General features: G+C 39.0%; 1 protein-coding gene across 1 annotated transcript in view; it reads left to right on the top strand.

Moving 5' to 3' along the window:
- The window catches only part of grid2 (glutamate receptor, ionotropic, delta 2), a 593,815-nt gene that overhangs the window by 291,173 nt on the left and 287,810 nt on the right, over nucleotides 1-14,832 (top strand). The window lies entirely within an intron of this gene.

The raw sequence follows: 14,832 nt of genomic DNA, 5'->3' as shown, positions 1-14,832 counted from the left end.
CTTTATTCACAAAAACTAATTCACTACCCTAGATCTCACCCTTAGTCACTTAGTTAATTAAACAAAAACAAAAGTAATAAGCTTTTTTCCCTCCCTGAAATCTCTTACTGAATATGCTCATATTTATGTATGTACCCCTGTTTTATATTATTATGTAGTTGTCCTAATATTTTTATTTTGTCCTTTCTTTCTTTCATTCTTTTTTTCTTTTTCTTTTTATTTGTGTAATTTAAATTTGATTTGTATGCTAATGTGTTCTTTTTGTTATTTAAAAACTTATATAAAAAAAAAAGGTAAGGAGAAGATAAAAGAAAAAAACAAGCTTGCTTATATTTTGTCAGGAACAAGTAAATTTATTATTTGACAATCTTGTCTATATTCTGTTAGACAAGAGCCTGGAAAAAGTTCAGATTAGACAATATAAGGCCCCAACCCAGAGGGTAATGTGATAGATAAGTGCTGTCCCAACCGTTTCAGGCCCTTATAGCCTCTCACACCCAAACACTACCAGCTGACACCAGCTAAGTCAACCAGGGTTCAGGGTTTCAGGCTTTAGGTGGGATTGGATTGGGACAAGAAATTTCATGTTTCACAGCCTTGATAGTTTCTCCTACATGCTTGAAAGATGAGCCATGTACAACATCACTGCTAGACAAACACTGCTAAACACACTGGTCCTTTTAAATGTGGCACAATAGCAATGATCATTTACAGGTCGACACACAAACAGGCACAAAACATTGTTTATTTTTTCTCCATCTGTGCTCTGTGTGTGGGCCTGCAATGTTGAGCATGCTCTCTTAATGCTTTGATGTGTTTGTGTGTAGTTTAGGTCTGTTTGTGCTCAGCAATCTGTGGTAATGTCAGCTTTAAGCACATACAATATATATATATATATGTTCTTTTGTTGTCACAGCTTTTTTTATTTGAGCGTCTCTGGGGAGATGGCAAATGCTTGATTTAATCCCAGAAATCTGTCTTTGCAGGTGACATCACAAAAAATCACTTAACTCTGTGTGTCAGGGTGCGTTGGTCATTTAAATGGTTTATTTTCAACATTTGAACATGGACAATAACTGTTTGTTCTTTAATCATGGACAAATGGTCTTGCAAAAAAGAAAAAAAAAATACTGACCATCTTCCAGCCTTTTCGTTTGTGGCAGTTCAAATACTATGAACTCAATAGCCGGTTGTCTGTCTGTATATAACTACAATATGAGAGATGGAGGATTAAAAATAAACAGAGCACTGTTCTGCTCTGGCCTCTCCACTGAAGGACTCCTTGCAGCTGTTCATGGTGGACGCTCATTACCTGTCGTCTTTGCTTCATTTAGCAGAGAGAAAGACGCCTTTTATAGAAGTTGAAGCATATGTGAAGACAGACAGCGAGATGGATATGTTTAATGGAATTCCTTGAAATAGACATAGGTAAGAGAGAATGAAAGGTACTGTGAAAAATAAGAAGTGTTTTTCTGTTGATTATGAGGAGGCAAGCTAAATTCATTAAGGAGACAGCTCTATTGGGTCCTATCTCCTTTCTCTGCTCCTCACTGCAGCCTTAATGGTCTTGTCATTCTCTCTTTCTTTTCTGCTTTTTCTTCTTAATTACTATCTATCTCTTGTCCTCTCTTCTCTGGTCTCTGGTCTCTAGTCTCTAGTAGTCTGGATCTTAAGAAACTATTATGCATCCAAACATTTCTCTTGATCAAGTTAATCAAACCTTGAAAATTCACCCATGGTGAGTTTCAAGAGGAGGTTGTGACATTATCATTCAATCACTGCTGAGTCTAATTTGTATATGATCACGATGGCTTTTAACGCACCACCAACACATTACGTTCTTGGATGCTGTGATGAGAGCAATGCATGCATGACAACTTATAGAATTATAATGATGCTCACCGAGATATAAAAGTAATTATAAATTTGTGTTGTAATTAAAATGCTACTGATGAAAGCGATGCATGAATACATCCGAACATAAGTAAAAGGCACACACACACACACATACATGAGTAAATGTTTTCATAACAGATCCATAAAAAATATGCACACACACAAATGCATATGTGCACACACAGACAAATTACATCCAATCTTCCCGCCCATCTCTGTGCAGTAATGTGTGGCAAAGTTTTTGTTTTTTAATTAAAGCTCTCATGTTTTCACTGATAAGACACCCAATCAAGTGAAGAGTTTCCACATTGTTGAGATTCAGCTCATGTACTCAGCACAAACAGTGAAGAAATGGGATGCAGTAACATATGGAGTGGGATAGAAGGACAGAGATAGATGGATGATGGTGGACACGAGAGAAAAGGATAGAAAGAAAGCAGAGGAAAGAAAATATTAAGGGTGAAAAACCAAACACTTATTAGGAACACGGAGGATGCAACAAGACCTCACAAAATACTGTGCCGTAAAACTGGAAATTTGTGACAACAAATAACACAATATGACAAGAGCACAAATTAGACACTCTATTTAGTTTGGTTCATTGTGTCAAATAGTTGTTACAGATTATAAATTGGGAACAAAACACAATTCGGTAAGCTCTGGAAAAGGTAATCACTGTTTAAGAGGAAAAACTCATAGTATAAATCTTCTGTGTCATCAGAGTTAAACAAAACAGTATTCAACCTACTTGCACCAAACCAATATTTTATTTCAATGTCACGCCACCTTATTTTAATTTCTCATTTTATAGAACCTCTCATGGTGGGAGGAGGCTAAGCTTTTTTTGTGGTGATGCATACCTTTAATTCATAAATAGGGCCTGCAGGGCCTTTATTTACCTCAACTGCAAATAGAACCCAAGGCTTGTATTAGAGATAAGCTTCAATATTTAATTTCCCCTGTTTTATAAGTATATTTTATCATTATTTCATAAAAAAGCCTCCCTGTTTTCTTATCTGCTCCTATTTTAATTGGCTGTTGTGTTCAGAATATTTCTGTATTTTTTCATAGTGTTACAATAACATTTTCATGACATACTCACCGGCCTTCTGCTCTCAAATTCTCCTTTTAAGACAAATATTGTTCACACTACCCAATGTCAAAATAGTCATCTTTTTTGCTTAATTTTAAGACAGTGAAATACAACACTTACATGTTAGAAGTTAAAGCTTTCTGTTGATGTAAAGAGCCTAATCCTCCTTTTTCCTGGTAGGATTGTAATGTTAAGTTTCATTGACATTAGCCTAATATGAAAGGAAAGAACTGATTGGTATTAATTAGTGAGTGAATTGTGATTTAAAAAATAAACTCAGAGTGAGAGAGCCATGATGGTACTGTCACTTGCTGATTTTAGGCCTTTACTTGAAACTCAGCCATGATTTGAATACCAGCTTTTATTGAGAATTTTCAATACCTGATTTTGGGTTGTGCAATGTGTTACGTTTTTTCAACCAGCCACCATTGTCCCAACAATCGGCGGTTGCCTCATAAATATGTCATTTAATTCACCAAGTTAAATGTGAAAATGTTTTGGCTCCACTAGTTCTTGGTCTCAGTGGGTGTGTATTGTGCCGCTGAATGAGAGTGTGTTGCTGAGCAGCAGCTCTCCCCATTAAATTAGGAAAATAAAATGAGAAAATCACCCCCTATAAAACAACCGGAGATGGACCCAGCCAATAAATTTGTCCTAACGCCCAACTCTAAACTTTTCTTCCATTTTAAATGTGTTGATATAAAGAATTAGGATTTTTGCACACCCAGATTTCGTCTTTACTCCCTGTCTTCTTCCTTCTTTAGCACTTTGTTGTCTGTTCATCCTGCCACAGTCTGTCCGTACTAGATCTCATATAATCAAGCAAATGGCAATTGCAGTGTTTCCTGGAAGTTAAATGTTGACCATTAGACATCTCTCGGATATTAGAGACTAAATGAGAAAAATTGCAGTGGCCTTCAAAACTCCATTTACGCAGTGCTGAATGTGATTTAAAACATCATTACAGCAGTTGGGTAAAGAAACCACCCTGGATGTATGTGTTTCCCTGTTCATCTGTTCTCGGTGCTCTGTGTGTGTGTTGTAGGTGTGCATGTGTGTGTGTATGCTTGGACTGCTAAAAAGACTGTTGTCTTAAACACAGGTGGTTGAAAGGTCTCATTGACCTATAACACACCCGACTGAAAAGGTCACAGGAGCACACACATGAACACATGCTTGCAAACACACACACTGAATCATATACACCTGTTAAGTGGTCAACTGACATCTAAGCCGTTCATCTCCAGAGAGGAGAAATGAAAGATTGTACCTCTCCATTCCTACACACACCAGCATCCATACTTTATATTCTTGCTGCCTCATATTCTTCTCTTCTCTTCTCTTCTCTTCTCTTCTCTTCTCTTCTCTTCTCTTCTCTTCTCTTCTCTTCTCTTCTTCTAAGAACTCAATCTTCCGTGACTTGGTCCATCAGAGGAGGTAGGGAGGCAGAAAAGCGGAGCACAGGGTGCAGTTTCAACATGTCTACGTCTGAGTAGGGGAAACATAAATCGCATTACAGCATTACAATGTGAAAAGAGACAAAAGTGAGGAAATAAGTTTGACACAGGGAGAGGGGGAAGAAGGAAATGAAATTTAAAGATGAAGTTGAAAGAATGCGGAACAAGGAAAATATGTCTGAGAAGGAAAGAGAGGGAGAGTCATAGACGTCTATAGTCCAACAAAGGGCAAACCAGAACATCTGTTCCTGTCTTCCTCTGTCTGTTTTGATTTGCATAGGTGAATTCTTACAGTGCTGCTGTGTTTTGTGTAGGAAACAGTGGTTCTGTTTCAGTATTCTACACTGTACACACATAATAAACAGTCACAAGTTGGACACACACACTTACAGAACGATTCCTTCTGCTGAAGGGGCTTGAAAGACAGCAGCAACAGAAAAGTGAGCATTTCCTCTCTTGCAGTCTGAAAATCAACAGTTAAGTATTAGTTTTGGTTGTGGTGTGATATTGTCTTGGTGGGGTCAACCCAGACACAAAAATGGGCCTATGTCTGCATCTACACATGCCTCGCACATGCACACACACACACAGACATAGCACACCCACACTCTGTAAATGCATCACCATGGACACCATCACACATCAACATAATGGAGGCGGATACATGCAATGAACTTGGACACATTGATTGACACAAGCTGATTGATTACTTTGAAAATTAATTCAATTACACTCAGCTCCCAATTAGAGCAAATGGGAAAATGTGTTTGGCAAAGAGCAATTACCGACGGCTGTAATGATGGCTTAGACTTGTGTTCAGTTTACACAGGGGAGTGCAACTCATCGACCTGGATGACAAGTTTAAAATCCAGAGAGGGAAAGAGTGACAAACTCAGACAGGTGCAAAAAGGAGTGAATTGAAGAACAGGGTGGAGTATGGATAGATATTGGCAGCGTGAATAGTTTTACAGTCTCATGATAGTTAGGGTACTTGAGGATAATTTTCAAAATAAAAAAAGCTATTTCCTTTTTGTCTGGCACTGTCTACTTGGTGAAAGTGTTTTAACTTGCAGGGACTCTCAGGGTTTTCAAAAATGGTGGTCTGGAGGTGTAGGTGTCCTATTTTAGCTTAATATGTCTGATGCTTTTTTCCCTCTATAACATTCAGGCAGGGTTCCTGCACAGGTCTTTGGCTGGTCCATCTCATTGTTTTTCTGAAGCCTTTCCAATATACAGTTGGCCGTATGCTTTGGATCATTTTCCTGCTTGGAGCATTAATCACAATCTTCAGAACTGAACATTCTTTTGAAGAATTAACCTGTGCTTGGCCTTAATTCGATTGCTCTGCCACACAGCTCGATAAGCCACACTGACTCACTGTTTTCTTTTTTGGCAGTGAGTTGTATCACAGCTTGGACCTTTTGTGTTCCTGTCAAAGTGGTCTTGGTCTTGACTACTAGGTCCAGCTTTTGAAGGCTCTGGTTAATCATTAACGCTGTGCCCAACTAAGAGTTGTGTCAGTCATCTCAGATTTGGCTCTTCAGTACGATGATTTCGTGATTCATTCTTTTTTTTTTTTAGTTCAGCTCCACACTTAACTCCTGTATCAGTCTACATGAGTATGTATTACCAGTTAGACTCACATCTTAATGCCTTTCTGCACCATCTGTGATGTGAAAACATCAGATTTCTATACAGTCAGAGAAAATAATAGTGTGCATCCTCATGCTCGTAGTTCAGGTATAAATTCCCAGCACACCACGGAGCGTGCAGAAAAGGTGACACGCTGCAGCAACTGACAGTGTGACTGCAGCCACTGCAGCATGTCACCTACCCTTCGTTTTTATCACTCTCCCCTGTTTCCATCACGGTTTGTAATGTTTACAGCCCATCATGCTGTTGCATTGCTCTGTATACAATGACGTAGCTGAAAAAACAAGAGACAAAACTAGTTTTACCCCCAACTCATTTCACCCTCTCTCATCAATTATCTAACACATGTTATCACTGGTGCCAGTTTAATAAGCTAGCTAATTCCTTGAAATGTTATTCATGTGCATTTTTATAAGCCTCTGTCTATTTTATCCTATGTAAGTGACAACCATCCCCCAAAGAACTGCTTGACTTGAAGATTTTCAGTCACCTGAGGGGTCTGAATCTTTGACTCTCAGGGGCAGTATTCAGTATTTTGCATGCCCTTCCCCAAATCTGTGCCTCCCTCTGTCCCTGAAGACAACATATATCCCCAGTATATCATGTTAATAGTAACTAATTAACAAATCAGTTGAACTAAGTGTAGGTGGAAAAAACATGAACATTTCAAAGACTTATAGAGGCAGCCTAATTTTCTAATTTTGCTTAAAAGTTCCAATTGTCCCTTGGAAACTAATAAAATTTAGCAAAATGCAAGAATCATCTTTTGCTGAATTTAGGTTTCAACAGTGCCAAGGGTAAAATCAGAAATACTATGAACAAACAAACCAAAAATAAAAAGTGGATCTCGCCTTTTCCTTCCTTACTGTAGTTAACCTGCACACTCTGTTTACAGCTGTGCTTATTGTAGGCCCTACAATCAAAATGCCATTGCCATGGAAACACAGAGCTCTCACTCTTTCCCTCCTTTTTTACTACGGCTCTATTTCTCTCTCCATACTCTATTCTTATACCAGTACAACGTGATGTTCATGTGATTTTTTTTTTTGCATGTCTACAAAAGTTTGCCAAGCTGCAGAGATACACGCAAACCTGTAAACGGCAAACATATCTGTGTTCATATGTGGTTTCACCATTATTGAGCCTTCTGGTTATACTTATATACTCATTTATTTAGCCTTTTTCTCTAGTCTCTTTCTATTTGTTTTTGCACAAGGGTTGTTTCTCTGAGATAAGCATAGCATATTTTTTCAGTTTAGCAAAAAGCCCTGGAACACAAACCAGTATTTTTATGTCAGCCCTTAAAAGCTTAAGTACTCATTCTGCAATTAAAGAAAAAAAAAAAGCAAGACAAAACAAGTGAAAAGCATTACTCTTTGACATGGCTAAAAAGCTCTGTATGCCTGAACAAGACATCTGGGATAAAAAAGAGTCAATGAAAAAATGGCGTTCGTGTAAAGGTCAATTTTATATTATAACCACACAGATAAGTCTCAGAGAGGAGAAAACATGTGCACAAGTACACACGCACACAAAGACATCAGTTTGTAGCCGTATCCACAGCCTGTTCTGATTTACAAGCCATCAAATACAGACTTTGTCACACCCTGGGGTTATGCAGTGGGTTTTCAAATAATTATCCACATCAGGTGATGTAGTATAAAGAGCGAGAAAGATCAAGTTTGGAGGAGGTGGAGTGAATGGATGGGGAAAACAACATAGGACTTTAACCTAAGAGGCCAAGGTTTGTGACTCATGTGAAACCAAAAGTCTACTTGTATCAAGTGACTTACTCCACTAACATTACTTGGTAACAGAGGCAGTCTGATAATATGTAAGAGCAATTCAGTCATTACAAGTAAATTTCAGCCCATTCTCACTCCCAGTATGTCAAATACCGCAGCTTGCTCAGTGTCCCTATGCTTCAAAGTATGATGCTGTAGGTATCCCTCTCGTGTTATTTATGGAGGTGCCCTTCCAACATGATGTTCTGATGTGCTGTCGAAGTTGGGTGACATAGTATAAAGACTGAGAATGTGCATGTATGGAGGTAGTGGGATGAAACTGAAGTGTCAAACAATCACAGGACTTTGAGGTTTGTGCCTGTGTGAAAACAATAGTCAACACTGACTTCTTTTTTATTAGATTGACCCTGGTATTTGATGAACATTTGTGCAGAAACTAAACATATTCCTGTAGTAAAATTAAATGAAATTCACTGCATAGTTTATGCATTTGATCCCTTAGTTAAAGTCCATTTGTTCAGGACCTCTTTTTTTGGAATTTACTTGGTGTCATAATATGGAGCAGCTGTGACTCAAGTGATAAAGGGGATCGTCTGCTGATTGCGAGGGTCAACTGTTTGAGCCTCATGTCCTGGTGACCATGTGTCAGAGCATCCTTGGGCAAGACTCTGTACCCTGTTTCCCCCAGTCTTTGCACAAGCCTGTACATTCCCAAAGTGTCTGTACCAGGCCTGGGTAAATGAGGAGGTATGCATCAGGAAGGACATGCAACATAAAAAAGAAAGAAAGACAGACAGAAAATAGCCTATGATATGCTGTGATGACCCCTCACAGGAGCAGCTGGAAGACAAAGACTTGGTGTCATCTGAAAGAGATCTTATCTTGCTTCACGATATACCACTTGATATTGAGGAGATAATGATAGGCTTTGTAGTGAAGTGTTTGAAGCTAGAATTTCTTCACTGTACATGCATAGTTCCTCTAAGAGGCCAAAGAGCTGGGTGTTAACTTTGCTCCTTCTCTGCCTATTATTTGGTTTGTCTTTCTGTGGCATTTGGACTTGGTATGATTTCACCTTTCTTGTTACTAACATTGAGACACTTTGTGACACACACCTGCCTCTGGGTGTCTGTCGACCTGCCCAAACTAAATCACTGTCTTTCAGGGGGGGAATGATTTAGTTGGTGCCATGTATTCCAACTAAGCTTACCCTTATGTAATTGTGCTGGAAGCATTTCTTCTGCTTGTGATGTTTTGGACAAGGACTGTCCTATTAACAAGAGCTTCCCGCCTTGATGTGCACAACTAAAAGAGAAAAGTTGTTTTTCTGCTGTCATATTCAGAAAAATAACACAAGGACTTAAAATGTGTGTCAGCCGTTACAAGCTTAAAACTTAATTCAGACAGCGAAGAGAAACATTTAAAAAAAATGGAATCATAAGGTAAAAAAGTTCCCTTTGTGGTCAGAACAAGTTGTGGCAGTTTAGAAAGTGTCTTTTGTGGGGAAAAACACACATACACAAAGAAAATTTAAATTAAGTAAAATGATTGGAACATAAAAATATTACCTTTCAGTGACGCCTGAGGAAAAAGACATAAATACATAAACATAGTCTCTGCATCGTTTTCCTGCCAGTTTTATTAGACACGAGGCAATTTTGTGTTTGGATCACAATGGATAGTTGAGCCCAGAGGAGAATAAAAAATATGGGCTTTCATTAATTCATTATTTAATCAAGATAACTTTTAAAATTACCTGCAACACTTGCGTTTAATTTTCTGTTTGCCTGCAACTGTTTGCGGATTTGTTAACACAGTTGCCGTGTGCAGGTTTGGAATGAAACTAAGCCTGCACATCCTGGCCAGCAATCTCAGTGCAAACACAGGTGCACTGAGTTATTGGCATTGCTGGCAGCAGAGTAAATACTGATTCAAAATTACATATTATAATGCAGAATCTGTACCCACTCAGTTTAATGTGTGATTCTTTCCAATACAGTCATGCACAGCTACTTGTAATTCATCCATCCTTTCATCAATTTATGCTCATGTATACGGCTCCTTTGATTAAGTGAACAAGGATGTGCTCCTTGTATAATAAGCACACAAATGTCTTTGCTTTGCTGCACACCAACCTGTTACACTCCAGATGCAGATGCCAAGTTTATACGAGGAAACCTTAAGAAGTTTATTTAGCGGATAAAGACATCCTGAAGACACTTATTTTGTTTTCTGGATGAGAAAAGGATGGGATGCTGCTATTGCCGGTTTTCCAACAGTGCCTGAAAACTGTCAGTATGTCGTGGTTAGCTGTCCTCAACATGTAAAGGCGATTACAGGAGTCAGTTTGATCGATTGGCCATTGCTGGAGTCTGTTCCAACTCCACCTGCAGCTCCAGTATTCCACCTATTAATGACAGAGTATATTCACTCTGTTCCAACCCCCTTTTCCAGATGATTCTGTGCTGTGCTGCTCCAGGGCTGTGCTTGCTTCTCTGGTAAACATTTCAAACACTGCACTCCTTAAACTGGCAGCTTTAATTACATGTGTATTTTTAGTGTGTGTAAGTTCCTGTTCATGTGTGTGTGTGTGTGTGCACTAGACATTTTGTGCTGCCAAATGACAAATCTCTCTCTTTTTTCTCTTTGTGTCTCTGCCCTCCCTCCAACGCAACTACACACATACATGCAGTGAAATAAATAAAAACATGTGCCCTGACAAACATGCCAACACACTCAAACAGCACAGAGGAGAAAAGTGTGCTGTCTCACAAACCCCTGTCTGTCTGAGCACATGCCAGCTTGCCCAAATTGGATCACAGTGTCTTCGATGGGACTAGGTGTACAAGTATCAAAGCGACTGAAGGGCTGACAGGCAGCCAAATTAAAGCATTAAACCTTAGCATCTGTCTGGTTCGTGCACAGAGTGGGGCAGGAGAGGGGAGTGAGTGGGAGAGAGATTATAGAGAAAGGATTTTTGGGAGGGGGACAGACAGGTGGTAGGAAGTGGGTAGAGAGGGAAACAGACAACAGTTGCAGCAGGATATAGAAAAGAGGGAGAAAAAAGAAGAACTGAGTGAGAGACAAATGTCATAAGTAGGTGAAAACCCTCAGAGGGGTCAGGGAACAAGTGTGGCTCTAGAAAACACTCTGGCATACAATCATCTACCAATATACCAACACAAATATGGAAACAACTACAGTACACTCTCTACATTTAAACTTTCAAATATATCAAAACAGTTTGTTTTGATTCCTCAAGTTAAAAGTGTTTGAGTCAAGGACAAATGGATAAAGCATTCAGCTAAATAATGTGAATATTATGCATGACACGTGCCAGGCTATTGTTTTGACATCTCAAGCTACAAACATCCCTAAGGCCGTCCCTTCAATTAAAAAGAAAACTTTTTTGAAGTTCAGTGTAATAGTTCAGGCCATGCATTTTAAATTTACTTGAGCAGAGGTAAACAACCTTTAATTTATTTATATCTCATCATAAGTCGATCTGAAACAAAACATCATTAAAATCCGATGGAAATATCCTCCAATTATACTTTTTTTGTCACAACATGGAGATCTGTTCTGTTTTGGAGGGTGTCCTTTGGAGGGAGATGATCCCTGTTCCATTAAAGACCTTGTGGGACCCTTTTAGCTGTGAATGAAAGTATCTGAGTGAATGTAAACACCCTGTGTTGTAAAATACAAGGTCATTTTATTTTCCCCGACGACATAAACAGAGAAAAACAAATGATTTGACTTTCATCCCCAGTAATGCACCTGTTCATTCACAAAATTTGCACGTGATATTTACATGCATTATGCATTCTGATTGTATATTGAGATTCAAATGCTGTTGTTCATTGGCACATGGTCCATTTGGATTTTAGTCAAACTGATGATGTAGATTAGGTCCTCTGCCAATCTTTGATGTTTAAAAATCAAGCTCTGTTTATGCCCTTAGGACTGAGAGATAAAGATGGAAAATTGTTGCTACACAGCAACAGATAGCGGAGATGCATGCAAGCATTGATCATTCTGTTGAAATGGAGTAAACTTGGCTGCTGGAGTACACAGTCTATACACGAATATTTGTTTTGTGTACACGTGCAGCATATTTGCTTGTGTTTTCTGATCATAGTACATAATGTTTTCTTTCTTCTTTAATGTATCCATGTTCCTCTGTGCATTTATGTCCAGAAGCCCAGAATATGTCTCTCTCTTTATCTTTAGTTAAACATTGTACTGACTTAAGTTACGGTGACATGTGTACAGTCTGCTTGCAGAAGATATTGGTGCGACAAATTAGGATGTCGCCTCAGAAGCACAGTTTGTGCCGTCATTGTCTACCAACCTTCCGCTCCACATATGACACAGATATCCAGATTTACAGACGCTCACTCAAACACAGTCACGTGCACGCATATGTGTGTGAGAAAGCAGGATAAATTTGCATCAGCTAGATTAACAGGCCATCTTAGGTGAAGCTACAATAGACAAAAAGAAGCTGAGCCAGACTTTCCCAAAATCCCCCTTTTCCCTGCAAAACAGCTGGATTCTGTGTGTAATCCATCCTTGCATGAATATGTTGTATTTGTAATTCCATCCCTTTTCCATGATAACTTCTGTCAGAACAGTCCTGAAAATTGTCCAGGGTGTTTAATTTTGTACATTTTCACAAGATGTTTTCTCCTGTTATTGACTTATTTTGTTCTTCTTAGCTCAGTTAAAAACCATTCCCTGTGCTTCTGATCGCCATGTTCTGTTTCATCATGTGAGAACACCTTAGACAGCTGGCAAATCTTCTCTGCATGTGCCTTCAGTGAGTTTGTGCATGTGGCAAACAAAAACAAAAAGTCCGCTGATGCTCACTGATACTGCAGAATGGACAGAGAGAAATTAAAGCCAGTGTTAATTCAAAACGCTGTTTCTCAGAAGATGTGGGTGTGGTTAATAGTTGGATGTAGTCCATTACTGTGGCAACCAGATTGGTCAACATCGATAGCATAGATAGTAGAGTTACAAAGAATAGTCGACTATTAAAACAATAGTCATCACTGTGTATCATAAATAGAAGTAGAATTTAAGGTATGTAGGGAAGGACAGACTCCTGCTACTCGCTGTAAGAGAGCAGTAGCATCATTACTCCTGCTTAGACAAGCTTGCTGGAGGTTTAGTCCAATCAGATCACAGCTTATTCAACATTAGTTAACCCTTTACTGGTTGTATCAGAGACCTTTTTGATGAGAATTGATCATGGTTATTGAGTAAATAGAATATAATAGCCCACATCTCTTGCAACTAGTCGATGACCACTAAAATGCAGTACTTGTGAATTCCCTTGTGGTCACAATAACATAAGTTTTGAGGCAGAAGATTTTTCTCCCACTCCTTCACCTGAAAATGAGGATCCAATTAGATGGGGTCCGCTGACACAAGAGGCACCCTACTTGGACGGGGTGGCTCCCTCTCTCTCCCTAATGGGTGAAGTGAAGGGGAAAAGAAAATTTTCTCTCATCTCATCAGCTGTTTATCTCCTGCTGGTTAAGTCAATGCTGCCCTCCCTCGCTTCACTCGCAGCTCGTTCCAGGATGCAAGGGAGGGCAGTGTTGACTTCAGTGGAACATAAACAGCTGATTAGCCGTTGGGTACCGAGCTGGATCCTCTGCAGCTGACAAACTGAATCCCCAACTAACCAGCTAACGCTACATCCTCGCAGGGATGTGTGGAAATAACGTACACGTGACAGGGACGTGTGGCGTACACTTGAGTCGAGTCAAATTTTATTTATATAATGGTAACCCAAAAATCACAAAGCACAAATTGCCTCCTGGGTGCTATAGTTTCCTGTCCAAGTCATGTTACTGAAGAGGGAGCCGTTTAGATTTCAAGTGTGACAAAGAGGCATGACAGTGTTCTTGTGTAACGTTGGAAAGTGTTGTATAACTTTAAGCTTGTACTATAGTCAAATGTCATAGTTCTGTTGTAGCAACTGCTTAAATTTCATAATATTAAGTGCAAAATTATTTTTTTTGTCAAAATCTATTTTGCAAACAGTGTGATTAATCAATATTCATGACAAGACAGAAAAATATGAATGCCTAAATACACTGGTGTGGGGCTTTAAAGAGGGAGTGATAATTCTTACAGCCAGTAATTATGCCAATAATTAATTAAATAAGTAGTGATTAAGTTAGTCATTAAGTAGTATAATTAATTAAGGGATAACTATGTTTAAAGACTATCACTCTGGATTAACATATGTCAATGACAATTCAATAACGTTGGTATAAACACTAACAACTGTACAATTACCTTTACTGTTTGTTATTCCATCAGAAAATCATTACACTGCTCAAGTAAAGCTTGTCGACATGCCAAACCTCCCCTGCAGTACAGTTTGTGTCTCTCATTATATTTTGTCAATCAGATGCAACCAAACTTCAAAGGGGGCCCTGTATTTATTTTGGGAAACTTTCTGCTTCGCCTTTGTGGTCACCTTTTCTCTGGATGATTTGTCGTAATCATTCAAGGTTTTTGCTCTTAATTGGTGTGTCATAATTGTTTTCTGTCTCGCAGTGTTGTTGAACTGCTATCACATCTCACTCTGTCTTTCCACCATGTCACAGTGCTGTCGTTCAGTCTCTAACTCTCCCACCTACACTCCTCCATTGTTTCTGTAAGTCATTTCTCTCTCACACACACTTGTCATCTCTCTCCTTCACTCTTTCTGCACTCACAAAAGATTCACACAAAACCAAAAGTGTGTGTCTGTGTGTTTGTGTGTGCATTTTTAGCGTATGTGTGTGATGTAGCTAAGAATGTAGGATCAAGCTCATCGATCTGGTGGTATGCAACACATCCAATCGCATTATGAGGTGATTAGCAGTGATGGAAAAAGAAACGACTACTAGACCTGACTTGTGATTTATAGCCGTTCAGTGTTGAATGCACACACAAACCAGATCCCATCAGTCATTGAGAAACAAGT

This window comes from Lutjanus erythropterus, chromosome 10, assembly GCF_056507025.1.
Source record: "Lutjanus erythropterus isolate fLutEry1 chromosome 10, fLutEry1.hap2, whole genome shotgun sequence".
Classification (NCBI taxonomy): domain Eukaryota; kingdom Metazoa; phylum Chordata; class Actinopteri; order Lutjaniformes; family Lutjanidae; genus Lutjanus; species Lutjanus erythropterus.
Note: the sequence above shows the minus strand (reverse complement) of the source record. Positions and strands in the feature narration are given on the sequence as shown.